Below are 23,384 nucleotides of genomic sequence, written 5' to 3' on the forward strand. Positions count from 1 at the left end.
AAAGAACATAGTCAAGTCAGGTGGATAGGTTTTTCACTTCTCTGTGGAAATTAAAGAAATAACTGCTCTCAGTTCAGTTCAGTCACACAGCCATGTCCGACTCTTTGCAATCCCTTGGACCACAGCATGCCAAGCCTCCCTGTCCATCAGCAAGTCCCAGAGTTTACCCAAACTCATGTCCATTGAGTTGGTGATGCCATCCAACCGTCTCATCCTCTGTTGTCCCTTTCTCCTCCTGCTCTCAATCTTTCCCAGCATCAGGGTCTTTTCAAATGAGTCAGTTCTTCGCATCAGGTGGCCAAATGATTGGAGTTTCAGCTTCAACATTAGTCCTTCCAGTGAACAACCAGGACTCATCTCCTTTAGGATGGACTGATTGGACCTCCTTGCAGTCCAAGGGGCTCTCTAGAGTCTCCTCCAACACCACAGTTCCAAAGCGTCAATTTTTTGGTGCTCAGCTTTCTTTGTAGTCCAACTCTTACCTCCATACCTGACTACTGGAAAAACCATGGCCTTGACTACACAGACCTTTGTTGGCAAAGTAATGTCTCTGCTTTTTAAATATGGTGTCTAGTTTGGTCATAACTTTCCTTCCAAGGAATATGTATCTTTTAATTTCATGGCTGCAGTCACCATCTGCAGTGATTTCAGAGCCCCCCAAAATAAAGTCTGTCACTGTTTCCATTGTTTCCCCATCTATTTCCCATGAAGTGATGGGACCAGATGCCATGATCTTCATTTTCTGAATGTTGAGCTTTAAGCCAACTTTTTCACTCTCTTCTTTCACTTACACCATGAGGCTCTTTAGTTATTTTTCACTTTCTGCCATAAGAGTGGTGTCATCTGCATATCTGAGGTTATTGATATTTCTCCTGGCAATCTTGATTCCAACTTGTGCTTCATTCAGCCCAGCGTTTCTCATGATGTACTCTGCATATAAGTTAAATAAGCAGGGTGACAATATTGCCTTAATGCACTCCTTTCCCGATTAGGAAACAGGCTGTTGTTCCATGTCCAGTCCTAACTGTTGCTTCCTGCCCTGCATACAGATTTCTCAAGAGGCAGGTCAGGAGGTCTGGTATTCCCATCTCTTTAAGAGTTTTCCACAATTTGTTGTGCTCCACACAGTCAAAGGCTTTGGCAGAGTCAATAAAGCAGAAATAGATGTTTTTCTGGAACTCTCTTGCTTTTTCCATGATCCAGTGGATGTTGGCAATTTGATCTCTAGTTCCTCTGACTTTTCTAAAACCAGCTTGAACACCTAGAAGTTCACGGTTCACATATTGCTGGAGCCTGGCTTGGAGAATTTTGAGCATTACTTTACTAGCGTGTGAGATGAGTGCAATTGTGTGGTAGTTTGAGCATTCTTTGGCATTGCCTTTCTTTGGGATTGAAATGAAAACTGACCTTTTCCAGTCCTGTGGCCACTGCTGAGTTTTCCAAATTTGCTGGCATATTGAGTGTGGCACTTTCACAGCATCATCTTTCAGGATTTGAAATAGCTCAACTGGAATTCCATCACTTCCACTAGCTTTGTTCACAGTGATGCTTCCTAAGGCCCACTTGACTTTACATTCCAGAATGTCTGGCTCTAGGTGAGTGATCACACCGTCGTGATTATCTGGGTCATGAAGATCTTTTTTGTACAGTTCTTCTGTGTATTCTTGCCATCTCCTCTTAATATCTTCTGCTTCTGTTAGGAAATTCTTTGTGGAAATTAAAGAAATAACTGCTCTATTGATCAGCAAATTTAAACAGTGCAGAAAAAGCCAATCAGTTTTATTAAAGGGGAAGGATGAATAATAGGAAGATTGGCTAATGGGGGAGGGGTTTCTGAGAATCAAGGGTCAGTCAGAAATGCCTCTTGCTTTTCCTCCTTCCTTCACCCAGTGAGTCCACGCTCAGTACGCAGTTGTGTCTGACTCTGCGATCCTATGGATGGTAGCCCTCCAGGCTCCTCTGTCCGTGGGATTCTCCAGGCAAGAATACTGGAGTGGGTTACCATTGCCTCCTGCAGAGGATCTTCCCAATCCAGGGATCGAAGTCGCGTCTCCTGTGGCTCCTGCATTGCAGGGGGATTTTTTACCCTGGAGCCACCTGGAAAGGCTCTCCTTTACCCCTCCTTTAGGTAGTTTCTTCCTCCTGTGTTTAGCCTTCCCCTTCTCTGGCCTACCATTGCTATCTGCCCTAAGCCATTCAAGCAAAGAATCTTTACTTCCCTCCTCTAGAGAACAAATTCCTGGCCCACTGCTACAAGGGCTGTATTCTCTGCCACAAGATAAGAAGCGGGCATTTGGTCATCAGAGGGACAGATCCTATTGTTGAACTATTCTGTTCTCTGCTGCTCTGGAGCCCTGTAGGAGCTCACCTTAGACCAAATGCCCCCTTTCAAGAACTCCAAAAGATGCTTTTGGCCAGGAATTACTTTCTGGAATCAAAATAAGAAACTCAGCAAAAATGGCCTGGTAGAATTCTTGAGCAGAAACATTGTCAAGAGGGGGAAAAAAAAAAAAAACACCCTGAAACCTAAGACACTGTCTTCCCTAATGCAGGACATCTGGTTACCTTATCCTAACATAGTACATGAGAAAAATATAAAATGCAACACATGGATGGCCAAGTTCACTCTGCCATATGAAGCTTAAGCCTGGAATTTCCTGTATTTGTATTTCAATTGTAATTCATTTTCTGGATTGACTCTCCTCATTCCGAAAAGAGGTTAAGGAGAGGGTTATGGGAGGAGGAGAGAGGGAGGATAGAAAGGAGAGAGAGACAAAAAGTGGGAAGGAGACAGGAGAAAAGGAGAAAGTGTTCAAAAGATTTGTGAAGCTGACATTTAAATGATCATTCCCACCCAGGGGACGGGGGTTGGGGGTGGGGGGCCAGGGGGGTGGGCCAGGGAGGGAAGTCCTTAACCTGAGAAAGGGGTATTTTAAGCAGACATTTAAGAAATCGCAGCATTCAAAAGAGGTAAGAAGCTTATATGTGTTTTGATTATAGGAAACATCATAAAACACTTCAATGACTGTGTTCATTAAGACTATTAAGTCACCATCCATCAAGTTTATCTTTAGAGTCTTTCTCCTGTCAAATGCTAGAGGAAAAGTTTCAGTGGTTCTTTACTTATGCATATAGAAATAAGACGTAATTAGGACCCAAGAATAAGAAAAAGGATTTGTATGTTTTTGCAGGGCAAGAACAGAGACACAGACATAGAGAACAGATGTGTACACAGGGCAGCGTGGGGAGAAAGGGAGGGTGAAATGAAGTGAGAGAGTAGCAGTGACATGTATATACCAACACGTGTAAACTAGATAGCTAGTGGGAAGCTGCTGTATAGCACAGCCTGGTGCTCTGTGATGACCTAGAAGGATGGGATGCAAGGGGGCAGTAGGAGGGAAGTACAAGAGGGAGGGAATATATATATATATAGCCGATTCACACTGTTGCATAGCAGAAACTAAGACAACGTTGTAAAGCAATTATACTCAAATAAAAAAAGAACAGAATAAGAATTAATCCAAGAAAAAGGATTTGACTAAAGATTACCACAAAATGTACCCAGGTCACACTGCACAGACCATAGGAGCAAAGTTCTAGCTCTCAAATTTCTTCTGTTCAAAGTTATAAGAAACTGAATAGGTTAGGATCTGTGTAACTGTCTTCAGGCATGGAAAACAGGACACTCACTCTTCCCATGTGGTTTCTCTTGTGTGGCCTTACCAAACTGTCCAAGCGTGTATGCATGCTGTTGCTTCAGTCGTGTCCAACTCTTGGCGACCCTATGGACTGTAGCCTGCCAGGCTTCTCGAGCCATGGGATTCTCCAGGCAAGAATACTGAAGAGGGTTGCTGTGTCCACCCAAGGAGATCTTCCCGAGCCAGGTAAAAACCCACGTCTCTTGCACCTTCTTCACTGGCAGGGGGGTTCTTTACCACTAGTGCCACCTGGGAAGCCCCAACTGTCCAAAACCACTCTCCAATTCCAGGCAGAGAGAGCCCTTCCATATGTCAACTGAATCAAAATTTTGGAACAAAATTTCACAATCTGTAGGGGTCCAATTTTAAAAACAGTAGTAAAAAAGCCTTAGCAAAAAGGAATAACATCTCAATCCTAATCACTTTTGTGCAGAATGTTATTGTTAATGTTCTGAAATAGATGGGTATGTCTGTGAAATTGCTGGGTTTGCCTGACTGCACTTGGGAGCAGGCATTTTCCTGCGTGTTTATGGCCTGAGTTTGTCACCCGGTCTTCCTCTTCATTCATGTCCTGGGTACAATCAGAGCTGGTTTAGAGCTTGCTCATCTCAGCTCCCGAGGGAGCTGTGCACCTCTGGCTGTGCACCTCTCTCCCTAGCTCCACACACAGGAATCTTGGGGAGTTTGCAATTGGCCATGGTGGGAATACTGACACCATGGACATGGGCAAACACTATAAAAAAATCACAGCCTTTCTCCAGAGTGCCAATTGTTAAACATTTACCACACAGCTGAGTATAAAGTATAGTATCCATATTGTCAGTGTGCTGAAACACTTTAGAGACATCATTAAAAAGTTTTTGATTTTGCTATTTTCTATGTTGATTATAAATATTCTGACTTTGGAAGTATTTACCAAAGCAATCCACAAGTTTATTTGAACATGGTTCATTATAAGCCATCAAAACCATTCTGGAAAATCATTAATAAAGAGCTTGATTCCTAAGTTGAAATGAACTTTCAACTTGGGATTGGTCCCAAGGAGCTAAGGTCCCAGGCTAGGATCTAATTGAAGTGACATGTGTGCTTATTCAAGACACATCAGACCCATCACAAAGCCCCATTTGCCTCTCAGCATAATTCACTGAAGGTGTCATGGAAGACCCTCAAAAGTTATCTCACCTTGGACCTTAAAGGGTTAGTTAGAATTGGCAAAAATTCCAGAAGAAAGGAGCTGCTTTGGAGTTTGGGTTATTTGCTCCTCCCTCTTCGGTCAGCAAGGATAACAGAATGAGCCAGACCACACTGGTGGGAACCACCTCTGTGTCAAGCTCAGTGACACTCCTTTTCAGATGAAGGCAAATCTGTCAAGAGGGCCTCCCAGAAGGAATTGTGTACTTGCAAAACCACAACCCCTGGACGTGAGTCTGTTTCTATTAGAAAATTCTTTCCCAGACATTATGTCACTCTATTTTTCTTTTAACATTGTTTATGAACAGGTCTGCAACTAGAGTACAGGAAATGTGTTGATTACACTTATCACAATGAAACTGTTTTTCCAAACACTTTACAATTTTCGTGCCAGTAAAATAACTTGGAACATCTTGGGCAGATAGACACTTTATTCATTAGATCATATATGTATTCATTTATGAGGTGATTTTCTATTTCAAATATTCAGATCTCATAATGAAATTATTCTCTCCATTGGGATTGAAGCAGTGGTTTCATCTAGTTATGAAGTACAGAAACAAAAATGTACCAATTTTCAAAGAAATTATTAAATACCGTGAGGCATTTACAAGTTTTTTGTTTTTTGCCAAGCTGGAAAAATGTAAAACCAAGCATTTCCTGAATTTTCAAATGAATAGCAGCACAATATATTTACAAACAGTATATTAGCATACAGAATCAATGGTTTTCTAAGACATGAAGGATGACTCTCCTTTCAAAAATCAAAGAACTACAGAAATTAGAAACTAGTCTTAAAAATTGTGTCTTATTCTCTAACAGAACAGAAGCCAAATGGTAAGGTTAAATGATTTGTTGGGGGTCATCCATGTGGTAGGTAGCTGCAGCCTTGGCACTAAACCAGGCATTCTCATTTCCAAGGCCATTTCCAGGCACCCTAGTCTTTCCAAGTTATGCATTCAGAGTTCCAAGACAGCATTTGCAACATTACAGTTGTTCCTCCACTTTTATAGTTTGCTTGGTGTCTTCTTTTTTAAAATTATATGCTATAATGAATCATCTTTATAAGACACATGTGAAATACAGAATTAACTCTTCTAGGTTAATCATGTTTCATCCCAAGGTTGAAAGGTCAAGTATTATACTCCTGGAGATATGTTCTAAGTTCAATATAAGTCAATATATGTCAGTAATAATTACAACTCACAGTTAGAGAAATTAAGGCAAAAAAAAGGTTATTTAACATATCCAAACCACAGAGTTATAGTTAAGAGTCAGGTCACTGCTTTCTTTCAAATTAGATTGCTTTCTAATTAACTACACATCAATTTAATTTTCAGTAACACAGAGGAAAACCGCAAGAGCAACCCAGTGGCTTCAATTACCCAGAGCAAACACTCACAGATGCCTCTTCGGGGCTGCAATGTTGGGAAAAGTCCCCAGTGTAATGAAGATGTCACATTCTGAATTCAGCCACCATGTGGGAAAACTGGATGGAGGTCAGTATTCGAAAAGTTGATACTTTCTATTCTTTGAGCTCTAACCAGATCTCATATTTGTCTTGTGTGTGTGACTTTTCTTTTGTTCACTTACTAGTTTTAGACTTTTAGAGTTGAAAGGGGTTTTAAAGATCTTGTCTAATACAGGGATTTCTTTAGCATTGCCAACAGTCATCTAGCTCTTGCTTAAATGCTTCCACTGGGAGGGAACACATGGAGTCCACTATCAAAAATCTTATAAAAGCCCTATTGCAATGCCATGAGAAGGGTTGTGTCACTTCTGTGCTGTGGTGGTTGGTGGTATACTTAACCCAAATTCATAACATTGGTCTAATCACTGAAAAAAAAAATTGAATAAACCCAAAATGAAGGACATTCTAAAAATACCTGGTCACTGGTTTTTAAAAGTGTCAAAGTCATGAAAGACAAGGAAAGCCAAGAATCTATTACATTGGCAGAGAAATGATGACTAAATGCAGTGTAATACAGTGGACTGAACACTGGAACAAAATAATTTATTAATGGAAAAACTGGGGAAACCAAAATGTTAATTTCTTAGTTTTGATAAATATACCATGGTTCTATAAAATGTTTATGCTAGATATTATATTACATAAGATGTTGACATTATAGGAAGCTGGGTGAAGGGTGTATAGAAAGCCTCTGTGCTAGATTCGCAAAACTTCTCTAAGAGTAAGGCCATTTTAGAACAAATTCAAGTAAAAAATATCCTACAAAGATATCATTTCCATTTTATGATGAAGAAACTGATTGATTAAGATATAAAAATGAAAGAGTAAATTCTTAACTTGAGCCTGTTTCTTATGGTTTTCTGTGCCTTAATCAACCTTTGTTGAAAGGTTCCATAAGAATAAGCACTCAGAGTCTTGTTTTGAGCTCAAACTCTGCCACTCACAAACCTAGACAAACTTCCTCAGCTACAAAAGGTCGTGAGGACTGGCACAGCTTTCATGCTCAATAACTGCTATCCACCTACTGAATACCTTCTAAAGGCACAAAAGTTACCTTAGTTAATATTCAAGCAATTTCATTAACAGGAGTCCTCAAATCTTCCTGAGCAACGAAATTACTTGGAGAACTTTTGGAAAACATAAATTCCCAGGCCCAATTGCATTTTTATAACTCTCCCCAGGTGATTCAAACATGCAGCCAAATATGGGAGCCAATGCTCTTTAGCATTAGAGGCTCACCGAGGGGGAGTTCTTTATACAGTGTTCCTTGAAAGTCAAGAATGTAAACCTAAGCTTCTGAATAAAGAACCAATAGATTCTTTATAAAAGGTAACATTATACATAGTTCTACCTTCCCTGAGGGAGCATTGGAAAAGGAGCATTTGTGTGTTATTTAAGGCTGGATATTACTACAAGAACATAATCTCCTAGCTAGCCCTAAATGCAATTACATATTTATGTGTTCTCACTGTAATCACTGGTTTTTCCAGTAGTCATGCATGGATGTGAGAGTTGGACCATAAAGAAGGCTGAGCACCAAAGAATTGATGCTTTCAAACTGTGGTGTTGGAGAAGACTCTTGAGAGTCCCTTAGACTGCAAGGAGATCAAACCAGTCAATCCTAAAGGAAATCAATCCAGTCCATCCTAAAGGAAATCAATCCTGAATATTCATTGGAAGGACTGATGCTGAAGCTGAAACTCCAAAACTCTGGCCACCTGATGCAAAGAACTGACTCACTGGAAATGACCCTGATGCTGGGAAAGATTGAAGGCGGGAGGAGAAGGGGATGATAGAGGATGAGATGGTTGGATGGCATTACCGACTCCATGCACATGAGTCTGAGAAAGCTCCTGGAGATGGTGAAGAACAGGGAAGCCTGGTGTGCTAGAGTCCACGGGGTCGCAAAGAGTCAAACACTACTGAGCGACTGAACAAAATTGTAATCACTTTGTATTTAATCCTCTTGCTTTCATTTGTCCCTTCACTAGAGCCAGGAACATGCCCTTTTTGTTTAGCTTGAGTCTGCTCATTCAATTACTCAGCTATCATTTTTCAGAAAATAGTCATGACAAAAAAAAAAGAAAATAGTCATGACAAATTTAGGCCAGTGGGTATACCTGCCTGGGACACAGGAAAGTCACAAAACACTGAGCAAAGACAAAGAATAAAAAGAGGACTTGAATAATAATTTACATTTTCACCTAGGGTCAAGCCTATTGGTTAATAAAGACAAAATATAGTTAAAATATACCCAAATATGTGTATGTGTTCATGTATGTGTGTATATATACACACACAAGTGTACATAGCTCCATTGTGTCCGACTCTGTGTGACCCTATGGACTATAGCCCGCCAGGTTCCTCTGTCCATGGAATTTTTCGGGCAAGGATATTGGAGTGAGTTGCCATTTCCTTCTCCAGGGGATCTTCCCAACCCAGAGATGGAACCTGCGTCTCCTGCATTTACAGGCAGATTCTTTACCACTGAGCCACCTGGGAAGCCCCATGCACATGTCTATATAACACATAAAGTCAAGCTCACGGTTTTCTTTTGGAGTCCAGGGAAGGATAGATAAATAGCAAGATTGAAAAAAAAAAAAAATTAAGACAATCTACCAGGGGCAAGACAAGAGCAGCATGGTGAATAAACAAGATTGGGGTTTGGAGTTAAAACTGACTAGGGCAGGATTAAAGATAGAAGTGAAGTACTGAACAAGAAAATAGCAGAGAGCAGGTGGGTGGCCAAAAGAAGCTACCACATTTCAGCTACTGAGTCACAGGACCAACACTAAAGATCTACTCACTACTCTGGTACTGCCTTCTGCTTTGAGAATAAAGATGTTTGCAGAGAACTCACCCTGCCTTATTTCACAATGTATCTTGAAATTCCCATATTCATGCTGAATGCTATTTTAGAACAGAATTTGATTTGATTTTATATTTGTCCTACAAAGAATGATGATTAAAAACAACATTAAGCTTCTGTACATGCTTTGCAATCTTTGGCCTAATTTCTCTTCTTGCTGTGGCCCCCTATTTAGCTGTTCTAAAAACACAGCTTATTCAGAATCAATGGGCAATCTGCAAGTGGATTAGCTCCAGGGGTTGCATACAAGGATAAGGCCATGGCTTATTAATGAGCAAAGGTCAGGCTTGAGTTAGAGAATAGTTTCCCCACTGCTTAGCCCCCTGCCTTCTCTCATCACATCATAAAAGCTTCTAAAACTTAGACACTCCCATTAATTAACTTTTAAAGAAGATTTGGAGTTTATTTGTAGATGTGGGGTTTTTTTTAAATTGACTTGTACTCATTATAATTTAGAAAAGTGTGACCTTAAAAGGTCTTCCTAGCAACAGTGCTACTTCTAGAAATCTATCCAAGAAATGGATCAGAAATGCTAAGACCTATGGAAAAATAACTTCATCATAGCATTATTTATAATATCAAAAATCTGCAAACAATCTAAATGGCTCAATAAAGAAGTAATTACATACAATAAGATTTAGGCATAAAATGATGTCTTGTGACTAAATTATAATTAACATGGAATTACCATGGGAAATCCTTATGGTAATAAGGCTGTGGAAAAAGGAAAATGTTACATTGTTTTTAAAGAATGATCTAAATTACATATAAATGAGCATGTATACGAAGCAACAGAGAGTGATAGTTAAATATTCAGACTCTGGGCTTAAACTGTTTGAATTTGTATTCAAACACCCCACCACTTTATTCTATGTAGACTATGGCTTTAATACATTCTATGTAATTTTCTTCATTTGATCCTCACAAAGATATTATGGGGGGCGGTAGATTAGTCTTCAGATTACAGGGGACTGAAATAGAGAGAGGTTAAGAAGCTTGCCTAAAAGCACGCAGAGCGGAAGATCCCCTGGAGAAAGGAATGGCACTCCACTCCAGTATTTTTGCCTGAAAAATCCCATGTACAGAGGAGCCTGATAGGCTACAGTCCATAGGCTCACAGAGCCTGACATGACTGAGCATCTGAGCACACTCACACACAAATTTCACACACACACACACGCAAATTTCCTTATTTAATAGACTTAATAAATAAACTATAAATTTACTGGTGCCCAATCCTCAATAAATGTTCAGTTCAGTTTAGTTCAGATCATTTCAGTCGCTCAGTCATGTCCGACTCTTTGTGACCCCATCAATTGTAGCACGCCAGGCCTCCCTGTCCATCACCAACTCCCGGAGTTCACTCAAACTCAATGTCCATTGAGTCGGTGATGCCATCAGCCATCTCATCCTCTGTCATCTCCTTTTCCTCCTGCCCCCAACCCCTCCCAGCATCAGAGTCTTTTCAGGTGAGTCAACTCTTCACATGAGGTGGCCAAAGCACTGGTGTTTCAGCTTTAGCATCATTCCTTCCAAAGAAATCCCAGGACTGATCTCCTTTAGAATGGACTGGTTGGATCTCCTTGCAGTCCAAGGGACTCTCAAGAGTCTTCTCCAACACCACAGTTCCAAATCATCAACTCTTCTGTGCTCAGCTTTCTTCACAGTCCAACTCTCACATCCATACATGACCACTGGAAAAACCATAGCCTTGACTAGATGGACCTTTGTTGGCAAAGTAATGTCTTGCTTTTTAATATGCTGTCTAGGTTGGTCATAACTTTCTTTCAAGGAGTAAACGTCTTTTAATTTCATGGCTGCAATCACCATCTGCAATGATTTTGGAGCCCCCAAAATAAAGTCTGACACTGTTTCCAGTTTCCCCATCTATTTGCCATGAAGTGATGGGACCAGATGCCATGATCTTAGTTTTCTGAATGTCGAGCTTTAAGCCAACTTTTTCACTCTCCTCTTTCACTTTCATCAAGAGGCGCTTTACTTCCTCTTCCTTATTGTTATAATTATTTTTACTTTTAATATTATCATTATTTATTATTAATAATAATTTTTTTTAATCTGGGAGAAAGGAAAACCCAAATTTTTATAGTGGTTATGTCTATCTACACTGTAGGTTTAATAAGAGGCTGTTTCTATTTATATTTTTCTGTTTTTCATAAATTTTGGAAGAGATGCATGCAAGGCTTTTAAAATTTTTTAAAAAATTAAATCACCTGATGTTAGATATGAAAAAATATCACTATGACAATTTTCAAACCTTGAAATACCAAAGTATATGTATTATAGTGATTCCCACTGCAAATAAGGAACACATGTCACACTCTGAACTTCTAGCACACGAGTGTTATTTTCAAGTTACTGACTGCAGTTTCTTAGAATAAGAAGGGTTTCCCCAACTGCCAAGCTATAATTTAAGCCTCTTTCTGCCCACATAATTGTTAAAGTGAGACCAACCCACTCCTAATTGATGCACTCCATTTATGTCTTGTCTTTGAAGGAATACCCTTAAATATAACATAGTCACCAATGAGGACTGGTTTGTTTTGTTTGGTGGTACTCTGGCTCTACTGTCAAAAAATATCATTCGAATTAAAGACAACAATCCATGGAAGAGAAAAGAACTTCCAATTCTGAAATAAAATGGCATTAACCCAAACTAAATAAGTAGGATCACTGCCACAGAAAAGAGCTAAAAAACTACCATGGAATTTAGATACCAATAATGACACATCTTAATTTGTTTTACATGCTGTCCCCCTCAAGAGTGTAAATAAGATTTGATAAGACCTATAAGCTTTCTAAATCTCTGATTTATTTGTCCCTTCAGTCCAACCACCCAAAGCTTTCTGAAGAGCTCAGATTTCCACTCTGGGAATCCCATGTCATGTTTAATTCAACTGACATATGCAGAACCGCCTTTTCTCAGAAAAGCTCAAAAGCTCGATTTCAAAAGAAATTTTTCATATGTTTTATATTTAAATCTATAAAACTACAACCAACCAAATGCAGGGGCAAATAACATATCAATTCTATGACAGGTTTGTTTGTTTCTATTTTTATTTTTTTATTTTACTCATGTACTACTCAAGACATGGTACATTGTACCATGCAAATGTGAAAGCTGAGGAAGTCCCTCAAACCAATTCTCTTGACAAAGAGGATAATTACAAAATAAACCAATTACAGCTGGTTTATAAGACCACAGTTGAGACCAAATAAAACAATATTTTATTTATTTGGCAACCTGATTCTGTCACACATACAGGTAGCAAAGCTTTCAAACAGATCCGGATTGCTCAACTGCAGGAATAAGAGGATGAGCCTACTGCTTGAGGCCAAATGCAATAAAGTACAGATATACTGTTAAAGAAAAAGAAGTGAAAGAAGGAAAAGGCAACTCCATGTTTAATAACATGTGCGTGCGTGCTAAGTCACTTCAGTCGTGTCCGACTCTTTGTGAACCTATAGGCCGTAGCCGCCCAGGTTCCTCTGTCCAGGGGATTTTCCAGGCAAGGAAACTGCAGTAGGTTGCCATGCCCTCCTCCAGGGGATCTTCCCACCCAGGGATTGAACCCAAGTCTCCTGCACTGCAGGCAGATTCTTTACCTGATGAAGCATCAGGGAAGCCCATATGTTTTATAAGAAAAAGTTCGAAATGAATGCTGCAGGATGTAGCACCAGAATTCAAGGCAGGAAGCCTCCGGTATAGCTCCTGCTCTGTCACCACAAGTTATTGAACAAGTTACTTCATTCCTTCAGGTTTTAGATTTTCTCTTCATTCTGGAAATGATGGTTTGATGCAATATATGCAAAATATGTAATACATGCTTAATTGTTTCCTCATTTGCCACCTCATGAATCAAAACAAAAAACAGCTAGGTCAATTTTCTGACTTTAGTGGACATCTTGGGGTTATCTGACTTAACATATAAGCTCAGTTGGCAAAGAATCTGCTTGCAGTGCAGGAGACCCAGGTTCAATCCTTGGGTCTAGAAGATCCCCTGGAGAAGGGATAAGCTACCCACTCCAGTATTCTTGCCTGGAGAATCCCATGGACAAAGGAGCCTAGCAGGCTACAGTCCATGGGGCCTCAAAAGAGTCGGTCACGACTGAGCAACTAAACCACCACCACCATAAGTTCCATGGAATGTTCATGCTGGGATCTAATGGCATTTCAAAGAGTCTCCATTGCCAAAGGATGGAGAGGAAATAAATGGTGATTTCAAAGTCAAAAGGGCAGAGGATCCACATTTCAGGAGTTGATTAGTAATGGAACTGCTCTTACTTGGGTAACTCTGGTAGCTAGCACAAGGTTGAGGAGTGGTCAGGATTTACTCACCTGAAGATTGCCAGTCCAGTTGTAATATAGATTTAGGTTGGCACAGACTGAGAGAGGGTGAAAATTACTGCTTTAAGGTGGCTTGCAAAGGACTTCACAGGGGGTTCTCAAGGCAGTAGGTATTCCCATCCATTCCATGGCAACTTCACTCCCACTTGACCCCCTGAGACCTTCTCTAGGACCTACTTTATCCATTGTCTCTATATTGAAGTGTTTTCAACCATTCTTTCCTGTCTGGCTCACTTTCAATATTTTTTTAATGTGGACCTTTAGTTAAGTCTTTATTAAGTTTGTTACAAAATTACTTCTGTCTTCTACAGTTGTTTTTCTTTTGGTCTAGAGGCATGTGGAGTCTTAGTTCTCTAACCAGGGACCGAATCCACACTCCCTGAATTGGAAGGTGAAATCTTAACCACTGGACCATCAGGGAAGTCCCTCTGGCTCATTTTCTACATTCTAAAAACATGCTGCGCATCTTTCCCCAGTATAAAGACTCAGTACCTTGTACTACCAACATTTTAAGAGAATGGTCTGTCTTTGCGGTTGTAACTCTGTCCTGCACATTCATTACTCAAAACACAGCAACAGCACTCTTGATCCTAGGCCCTGACCAAAGCACCAATGACGCTCCCACAGCCAAATCAGTGGCCCCCATCTCACTCCTTGTGCTGATCCTGCAACGTTAGATGTTGTCTAACCTATTCTTTCTGGGATATTGCACCCATAGCCAGGGTTCTCACCACCATCTCCACACTGCTCTTTATCGCTGTCCTCGAACTCATCCACGAGCTCCAATCAGATCTACCTGCTGACTGGCTGTTTCTCCTCAGATGTACCATAGACATTCGGGACTCAAAACCTACATCCATGAATTTTTGCTAAATCTACTAATCCTCTTCATTCAAGTAATCAGCTGGTGACATCACCATTCATTCGGTCACTCAGACCAGGAGTTACCTGGAAGTTATCCTCATTTCCTCCCTTCATCACTTCTATAAGTCAGATTTATATTTAAACACTTTTCACTTTCAGCATCTGAGTCCATCCCCAATGCCTTCAGTAACTCACAGAAGATATGTACAACAGTACTAGCCTCTAAAACAGACTCCATGCCCCCAGCCTCAGCTGCTCCATTCATCTCATCTTAGTCTCCCAAGGTTCTGTCCTTGGCTCTGTTCCTCTCTGGGATCATTTTCTGGACGATTTTAGACACTTTCAGAGTTGTAGTCATTATGCATTCATTGGTGGCCCCCCTATCATAATCGCTACTTCTAATCTCTATTCAGGGCTTCCCTGGTAGCTCAGCTGGTAAAGAATCCACCTGCAATGCAGGAGACCCCAGCTCAATTCCTGGGTCGGGAAGAGCCCCTGGAGAAGGGATAGGCTACCCAGTCCAGTATTTTTAGGCTTCCCTTGTGGCTCAGCTGGTAAAGAATCTGCCTGCAAGGCGGGAGACCTGGGCTCGATCCCTGGGTTGGGAGGATTCCCTGGAGAAGCAAAAGGCTACCCACTCCAGTATTCTGGCCTGGAGAATTCCGTGGACTGTGTTGTCCATGGGGTCGCAAAGAGTCGAATATGACTGAGCAACTCTCACTTTCACTTCACTGTTTCCATCTCTGTTCAAACACCAGTATATAGTTGCTATTTGTCTGGTGGATAGTCAGCATATAATAAATGTACAAAAACAGCAAATTTTCCTCCTCCAAAATGTCCTCCTTCTCCTGCATCAGTACTCAGGGTAACTGCAGCACTCTCTAATGCCTAAACTGAACTCAGTTATCTTCCTCTCAGCCTGCTCCTTCTCTTTACATTGAGGAATGCATTTTACTCTTCAGAAAAACTAGAAATCATGATCTTCAGTTCCTCCTTCTTCATCATCAGCCACCAGTCAAGAAACCCCATGGATCACAAGACTTGAATGTCTCTTTCAAATACGCTCTTATTTTTCTGTTCTGGTTTCCTATTTATTCATTTTTTTCTATTATGACAGCGATTTACATTATCTACAACTCATAATTAGAGAAAAATCCCACCAACTTGATGGACTCATCTGTTAGCATTTAGTGTATTTCTGGGTAGTATATAATACAGCCATAATTATAAGGTACATACAATTTACACTCTATATTAGGCCAACTAGTATTTTCATTTTTCTTTGGGTTGCTATATAGACTTTAAATTTTCATCTTAAAAAAAATGGCTGCAATAATTAATCTAGTGAACTTTCCCACATTTATTTCACAACTTCCCTAAAACAAACTCTGTGGAGACATCTTTATAGTGATACCCTTGCTGAACCTCAATATTCACTTGGAAATTTGACAGATATTCATAAGGTAATGTCTAAAAAACAGGTGGAGCTTTCAAAGAATGATTTATTCACCTTATCTAAATTACAACAGGCAAAATTTGTTGGGTTTTTTTTGCATTCGTTTCAATGATTATTGTTTTTTATTGGAAGTATAATTGATTTACAATGTTATGTGAGTTTCAGGTGTACAGCCAAGTGATTCAGTTGCCTGAATCAGATTATTTTTCATTATACATTATTACAAGATACTGAATATAGTTCTCTGTAGTATACATAAGGGGGTTTTCCAGGTGGTTCAGTGGTAAAGAATCCTCCTGCCAGTGAAGGAGATGTAGGAGATATGGGTTCAACCACTGGATTAGGAAGATTCCCTGGAGAAGGAAATGGCCACCCACTCCAGTATTCTTGCCTGAAAAATCCCATGGACAGAGGAGCCTGGCAGGTTACAGTCCATGGGGCCACATATAGTCAGACATCACTGAGCACACATGTACTTATTATATGATAAATCTTTGTTGCTTATGTATTTTATGTGTAGTTTGCATCTGTTAATCCTGTACTCGTAATTTATTCCTCCCTCCCATTCCCCTTTGGTAAGCATAATTTAGTTTTTTATGTCTATGAGTCTATTATGCACATAGATTCATTTGTATTATTTTTGGATTCCACATGTAAGTGGTATTATATAATGTGTCCTACTTTGACTTACTTAACTTGGTATGATAATCTCTAGGTCCATCCATGTTGCTTCAAACGGCAATGGCTCTTTCTTCTTATGGCTGAGTAATATTCCACTGGGGCTTCCCACGTGGTGCTAGTGGTAAAGAACCTGTCTGCCAATGAAGGAGACATAGGAGAGGCAGGTTCAATCCCTGGGTGGGAAAGAGCCCCTGGAGGAGGGCATGGCAACCCACTTTAGTATTCTTGCCTGGAGAATCCCATGGATAGAGGAGACTGGAGGGCTGCAGTCCATAGGATCACAAAGGGTCAGACATGATTGAAGTGACTTAGTACACACAATATTCCATTGTGTGTACATGTGTGTGTGCGCATAGGGATGTACGCTTGCACACTCATGTATATCACATATTCTTAAACCAATCATCTGTTAATGGGCAGTTGGGTTGTTTCCATGTCTTGGCTATTGTAAATAGTGCTGCTATGAACATCGGGGTGCATATGCTTTTTTAATTAGAGCTTTCTTCTTTTCCAGATATATACCCAGAAGTAAGATTGCTAGATCATATGATAATGGGTTGACCAGAAACTTCATCTGGGTTTTTCCATTACATATGGAAAAACTGGAATGAACTTATTGGCCAACACAAATAGTTCTATTTTTAGGTATTTTAAGGAACCCCATACTGTTTTCCATAGTGACTGCATCAATATGCATTCTCACCAGCAGTGTACAAGGACTCCCTTTTCTCCATACCTTCTCTAGCATTTATTATTTGTAGACATTTTTATGACAGATAACAGGCAGTATTTCTTATCAGACCTTTCATATTTATCACTAGTCACCCAAAGGGTATAGTATTATTAGTAGATAATCAAATCAAACTGATCAAGAATGTTAGTACTGAGTGAACACTTAGTCCTGGTCTCATACCGGGAGTCATTTAGTTTCCCCTTATCCCAAACCACGGGCTTCCCTTATGGTTCAGCTGGCAAGGAATCCACCTACAATGTGGGAGACCTGGGTTTGACCCCTGGGTTGGGAAGATCCCCTGGAGAAGCGAAAGGTTACCCACTCCAGTATTCTGGTCTGGAGAATTCCACGAACTATACAGTCCATAGGGTCACAAATAGTTGGACACAACTGAGTGACTTTCACTTTCACTAACCCGAACCACAATAAGGGGTTTAAAAAACAGGCTCTGAAGTCAGAGACCTAAGTTCTAAACCTAATTCACTCATTTACTTAGCATGTGACTTCAATCCAATTTATTTTGCTTTCCTTGGCCTCAGCTTCCTCTTCATAACATGGTGATAACAACAGTAATTACTACACAGTGTTGTCAGGAGGATCAAGAATCAACGGATGGCATAAGATATATGAAGTTCTTAGTCAAGTGTCTTGTGTACCACAAGTACTGAAAAGTACTGGCCATTATAATCATTTCCCAATCTTGTAGAGGAAAATTTACACTCTACCATATGTGTTCTTGTTGCTGTGGAGTTAATAAGCCTGAGCCTAGCCCTTGTTTTTCACTTTATTTAATAACACACACTTGAGTTTTCCTGCCAGTCATATTCCTTCATCCTTCATCATTAAGACATCCAACAGCCTGAGCAAACAAAGATTCCAATTCCATTCATGGCTTATCATACCTTGCAACACCCATCAGAGAGAGCTGTAGGCACTGTAACCACTTGATTCACTGTGATGATGAAGCATAGCCTACAAAACTAACATTGAGATTGGCTCCTCTCTACACAACTTGCAAAAAGTAAAACATCCATTCAGATCATTTATTATTTTAAGACGTTACAAGGAGTTACTTTGGATTTTACCAGATTGAAAAGTGTTTTTGATTGGTATGATTGAATGCATCCATGCTTTTAACCTATGTAAACAGTACTTTCTTTCTACTAGTTGTAAAGAAAGTTGTGAAATACTATTACTACATTTTTCTAATGAATGAGTTTCTGGTCAAGAATACCTCTGATGTTCCCTGTGTATTTATCTGATCTTTTCCTTTTTCATCATTTACTTAAACTGGTGTGTGAAAACTTACATAAGAAGAGCAAGTGAATAAAAACAAATTATAGTTAGAACTGACCAACCTACTTCCCCAGCCCAGCTCCCCAAATCACAAAGACTAGCTATATCTGGAAAATCTAACTTTTATGTAAAATATACCAAAACTATTTGAAATTAGGCACTATCTACATATTATTTGCTGATTAGTAACTTCTTATTGAAACATTACAAATATAACAATTAACAGACCACCCACTCGATCAGTTTAAGAAAATTTACTAGAAAGAGTTTTCAGGGTTTCATTTATAAAAAGCCAACTTTTCATTTTCTTTCTCTTTATTTTCTTTCAAACTGTTTCTGAAGTTAATTTCTTACAGTAGCTGTATATAGCCCCAAGCATTAAACAAATTCAAAAGCCAAGTAAAATTGAAATAGTATCTCTATAAAATATAGTTAATAATTTAAAGGCAATATTTCACATTTCACCTTTAAGGTTGTGTATTTTTCTCCCAAGGCAACACATATTTAAAATCCTCAAGTGATCCCCATTCATGTAGTTAAGATATGACTTTATTGTTGTTAGTATTATATGAGGGAAAAAACGTTTTGAGCCATTTATTAAAGGTTGAATGGAACCCAATAAAAAAATAAACCAGGAAATTTCAACTATTATCAGTGCAATTTCAGTTATAGAGGCAGTTGATGTAAATCATTCACTACAGAGACAGTCACCCTTCTTAGGCAAGGGCTCTCAATTTCCTTACTTTCACCCACTCTACTTATTATAACTGAACTTCCCACAGGAAAGAGAAGCTCAGAATTCAGAATTTCAGTGCATGTAAGCCAAGCTATTTTTAAAAAATAGGATTCGTCTGCAATTTTTAAAAAATATTCATTCATTTATCGACATTTGGCTGCACTGGGTCTTTGTTGAAGCACATGAGATCTTCAGCTTCAGGATGTGAACTCTTAAATGCAACTTGTGGGGACTGTCAATAGTTCCCTGAGCAGGCATAGAACCCAGGCCCCCTGCTTTGGGAGCACAGAGTCTTAGCCACTAGACCACCAAAGAAGTTCCCCATGTAAGCCCAGGTTTTATCCATTTTTCTCTTGCAGATGGCTAGGAGTGAGTTGCGTATGTTCAACATTTTTTCTTAAAGGATTCACGCCAAAGCACAGAAGTATGAGATATGTTTTGTGAAATCATAACTACTCTTATCAATGGATTTGCCCTTTCCAAAGGAACTGAGAAAAGTAAAGGTATCAAAGTATTTAACATGAGCTAAAACAAATCCACTATATCATGCAGCAATTTTTCAGTCTTGGAGGAAAAGAGCAACAAGAGCAAGCAACAAATGGTTCCACTTGTAAAAACATTATTATAAACAGGTCAGCATAATGTTAGGAAAATTATCTTACCAGCTATTTCTTTAAAAGGCACAATTTTCCTAATTATGTTTTATATCATTGTACTTTTGTTGTTTGTCATTTACCAAGCTTTTATCATGTTCAGTTCAGTTCAGTTCAGTCGCTCAGTCATGTCTGATGCTTTGCGACCCCATGGACTGCTGCACTCCAGGCCCCCCTGCCCATCACCAACTCCTGGAGTTTACTCAAACTCATGTCCACTGAGTCGGTGATGCCATCCAACCATCTCATCCTCTGTTGTCCCCTTCTCCTCCTGCCTTCAATCTTTCCCAGCAACAGGGTCTTTTCAAATGAGTCAGTTCTTCACACCAGGTGGCCAAAGTATTAGAGTTTCAGCTTCAGCATCAGTTCTTCCAATGAATATTCAGGACTGATTTCCTTGAGGATGGACGAGTTGGATCTCCTTGCAGTCCAAGGGACTCTCAAAGTCTTCTCCAACACCACAGTTCAAAAGCATCAATTGTTCGGTGCTCAGCTTTCTTTATAGTCCAACTTTCATATCCATACATGACTACTGGAAAATCCATAGCTTTGACTAGACGGACCTTTTTTGGCAAAGTAATGTCTCTGCTTTTTAATATGCTGTCTAGGTTGGTCATACCTTTTCTTCCAAGGAGCAACCGTCTATTAATTTTATGTTTGCAGTCACCGTCTGCAGTGATTTGGGAGCCCCCAAAAATAAATTCTGTCACTGTTTCCACGGTTTCCCCATCTATTTCCCATGAAGTGATGGGACCAGATCCCATGATTTAATTTTCTGAATGTTGAGTTTTAAGCCAACTGTTTCACTCTCCTCTTTCACTCTCATCAAGAGGGTTTTTAGTTCCTCTTCACTTTCTGCCATAAGGGTGGTATCATCTGCATATCTGAGGTTATTGATATTTCTCCCCACAATCTTGATTCCAGCTTGTGCTTAATCTACCGCAGCATTTCCCATGATATACTCTGCATATAAGTTAAATAAGCAGGGTGACAATACTTGACGTACTCCTTTCCCGATTTGGGGAAGGAGTACTCCTTCAATACTTGAAGTACTCCTTCCCAGTCTGTTGTTCCATGTCCAGTTCTACCTGCTGCTTCCTGACCTGCATACAGATTTCTCAAGAGGCAGGATAGGTGATCTGGTATTCCCATCTTTCTAAGAATTTTCCACAGTTTATTGCGATCCACACAGTCAAAGGCTTTGGCATAGTCAATAAAGCAGAAATAGATGTTTATTTCTGAAATTCTTTTGCTTTCTCTATGATTTAACAAATGTTGGCAATTTGATCTCTGTTTCCTCTGCCTTTTCTAAATCCAGATTGAACATCTGGAAGTTCACAGTTCATGTACTGTTGAAGCCTGGCTTGGAGAATTTTGAGCATTACTTTGCTAGTAATTACTTTGATAAGTGCAACTGCGCGGTAGTTTGATCATTCTTTGGCATTGTTTTTCTTTGGGTTTTGAATGAAAACTGATCTTTTCCAGTCCTGTGGCCACTGCTGAGTTTTCCAAATTTGCTGGCATATTGAGTGCAGCACTTTCACAGCATCATCTTTTAGGATTTGAAATAGGTCAACTGGAATTCCATCACCTCCACTAGCTTTTATCATAGTGATGCTTCCTAAGGCCCACTTGATTTCGCATTCCAGGATGTCTGGCTCTAGGTGAGTAATCACACCATTGATTATCTGGGTCGTGAAGATCTTTTTCGTATAGTTCTTCTGTGTATTGTTGCCACCTCTTCTTAATATCTTCTGCTTCTGTTAGGTCCATACAATTTCTATCCTTTATCATGCCCATCTTTGCATGAAATGTTCCCTTGTATCTCTAATTTTCTTGAAGAGATCTCTAGTCTTTCCCATTCTGTTTTTTTCCTCCATTCCATTTTCAGAGGGATCTTCCAAATCCAGGGATTTAACCTGGGTCTCCTGCATTGCAGGCAGATTGTTTAATGTCTGAGCCACCAGTAAGCACATTAAAAAGCAGTAAGCACATTAAGTCCCACAAAAGCTATATGAAATAGTATCATAACACTCATTTTACATTTTTTTAAAAACATGAAATACACTGCGAGAGATCATTCAGGGTTTGAACACACACAATTAACCACCATGGTGAGTTGATCACGTTTTTTTCCTACCTTTTCATGCTAAAAGTAGCTACTCTATATATGGTGCTAAGTGTTCGGTTATTATTCATCAAATAATATTACTATGACCTATTCTATAATCATTTTGTGTCAAATAAATGCTGTCCGACTTCCCTTCGGAATTTTTTAAATGAAGCTTTGTTTTGCTTTTCCTGTTTTGTGTTTATTCTAGTAAAGATTTCGTTTAGGCTCTTCTGGGGGCAAAATTACTTGTTAGAGCACTGAAAAGTTCTTTGATAGGTTTTTTCCTCATTTCTTAAGTATTTTCAACAAGCATTCAGAAAATATACTATAAAAGATGCAAACAACATCATCAACAACATAAGTTTGCTAGGCTTATCCATACTTTCCAAGCTTCCCACCTCTATATCTGTATCTCAAAAACTTTTTTTTTTAATTATGTATTTATTTTTGGCTGTGCTGAGTCTTCATTGCAGCATGTAGGCTTTCTCTAGTTGTAGCAAGTGGAGGCTACTCTCCTGTTTCAGTGTGCAGGCTTCTCATTACAGTAGCTTCTCTTGTTGCAGAGCACAAGCCCTAGGCACATGGGATTCAGTAGTTGTGGCACAGAGGCTTAGCTGCCTCAGGGCATGTGGACTCGCCCCAGACCAAGGACCGAACCAGCACCCCTTGCACTGCAAAGTGAATTCTTAACTAGACTGGATTTACTTTTCACTCTTGAATTACACGACCAAGCCTCCTTATACATGGAATACTCTGATAATCTCTTAATTAGTCTGCCTAATATGTCTTGAGGACAGTGAAAAAGTTGGCTTAAAACTCAACATTCAGAAAACGAAGATCATGGCATCTGGCCCCATCACTTCATGGCAAATAGATGGGGAAACAGTGGAAACAGTAATAGACTTTATTTTGGGGGGGCTCCAAAATCACTGCAGATGGTGACTGCAGCCATGAAATTAAAAGACACTTGCTCCTTGGAAGAAAAGATATGGCCAACCTAGACAGCATATTAAAAAGGAGAGACATTACTTTGCCAAAAGAGGTCCATCTAGTCAAAGCTATGGTTTTTCCAATAGTCATGTATGGATGTGAAAGTTGGACTATAAACAAAGCTGAGTGCTGAAGAATTGATGCTTTTGAACTGTGGTGTTGGAGAAGACTCTTGAGAATCCCTTAGACTGCAAGAAGATCCAACAAGTCCATCCTAAAGGAAATCAGACCTCAATATTCTTTGGAAGGACTGAAGCTGAAGCTGAA

General features: G+C 39.7%; 1 long non-coding RNA gene across 1 annotated transcript; it reads left to right on the forward strand.

The window, feature by feature from the left end:
* The first annotated feature begins 3,563 nt into the window (after positions 1-3,563).
* LOC138437457 (uncharacterized) lies at positions 3,564-9,350 on the forward strand. Its single transcript, XR_011255968.1, has 3 exons — positions 3,564-3,884; positions 6,230-6,388; positions 7,851-9,350. It is a non-coding gene; the product is annotated as an uncharacterized lncRNA (long non-coding RNA).
* Positions 9,351-23,384: the final 14,034 nt, after the last annotated feature.

This window comes from Ovis canadensis, chromosome 3, assembly GCF_042477335.2.
Source record: "Ovis canadensis isolate MfBH-ARS-UI-01 breed Bighorn chromosome 3, ARS-UI_OviCan_v2, whole genome shotgun sequence".
NCBI classification, from domain to species: domain Eukaryota; kingdom Metazoa; phylum Chordata; class Mammalia; order Artiodactyla; family Bovidae; genus Ovis; species Ovis canadensis.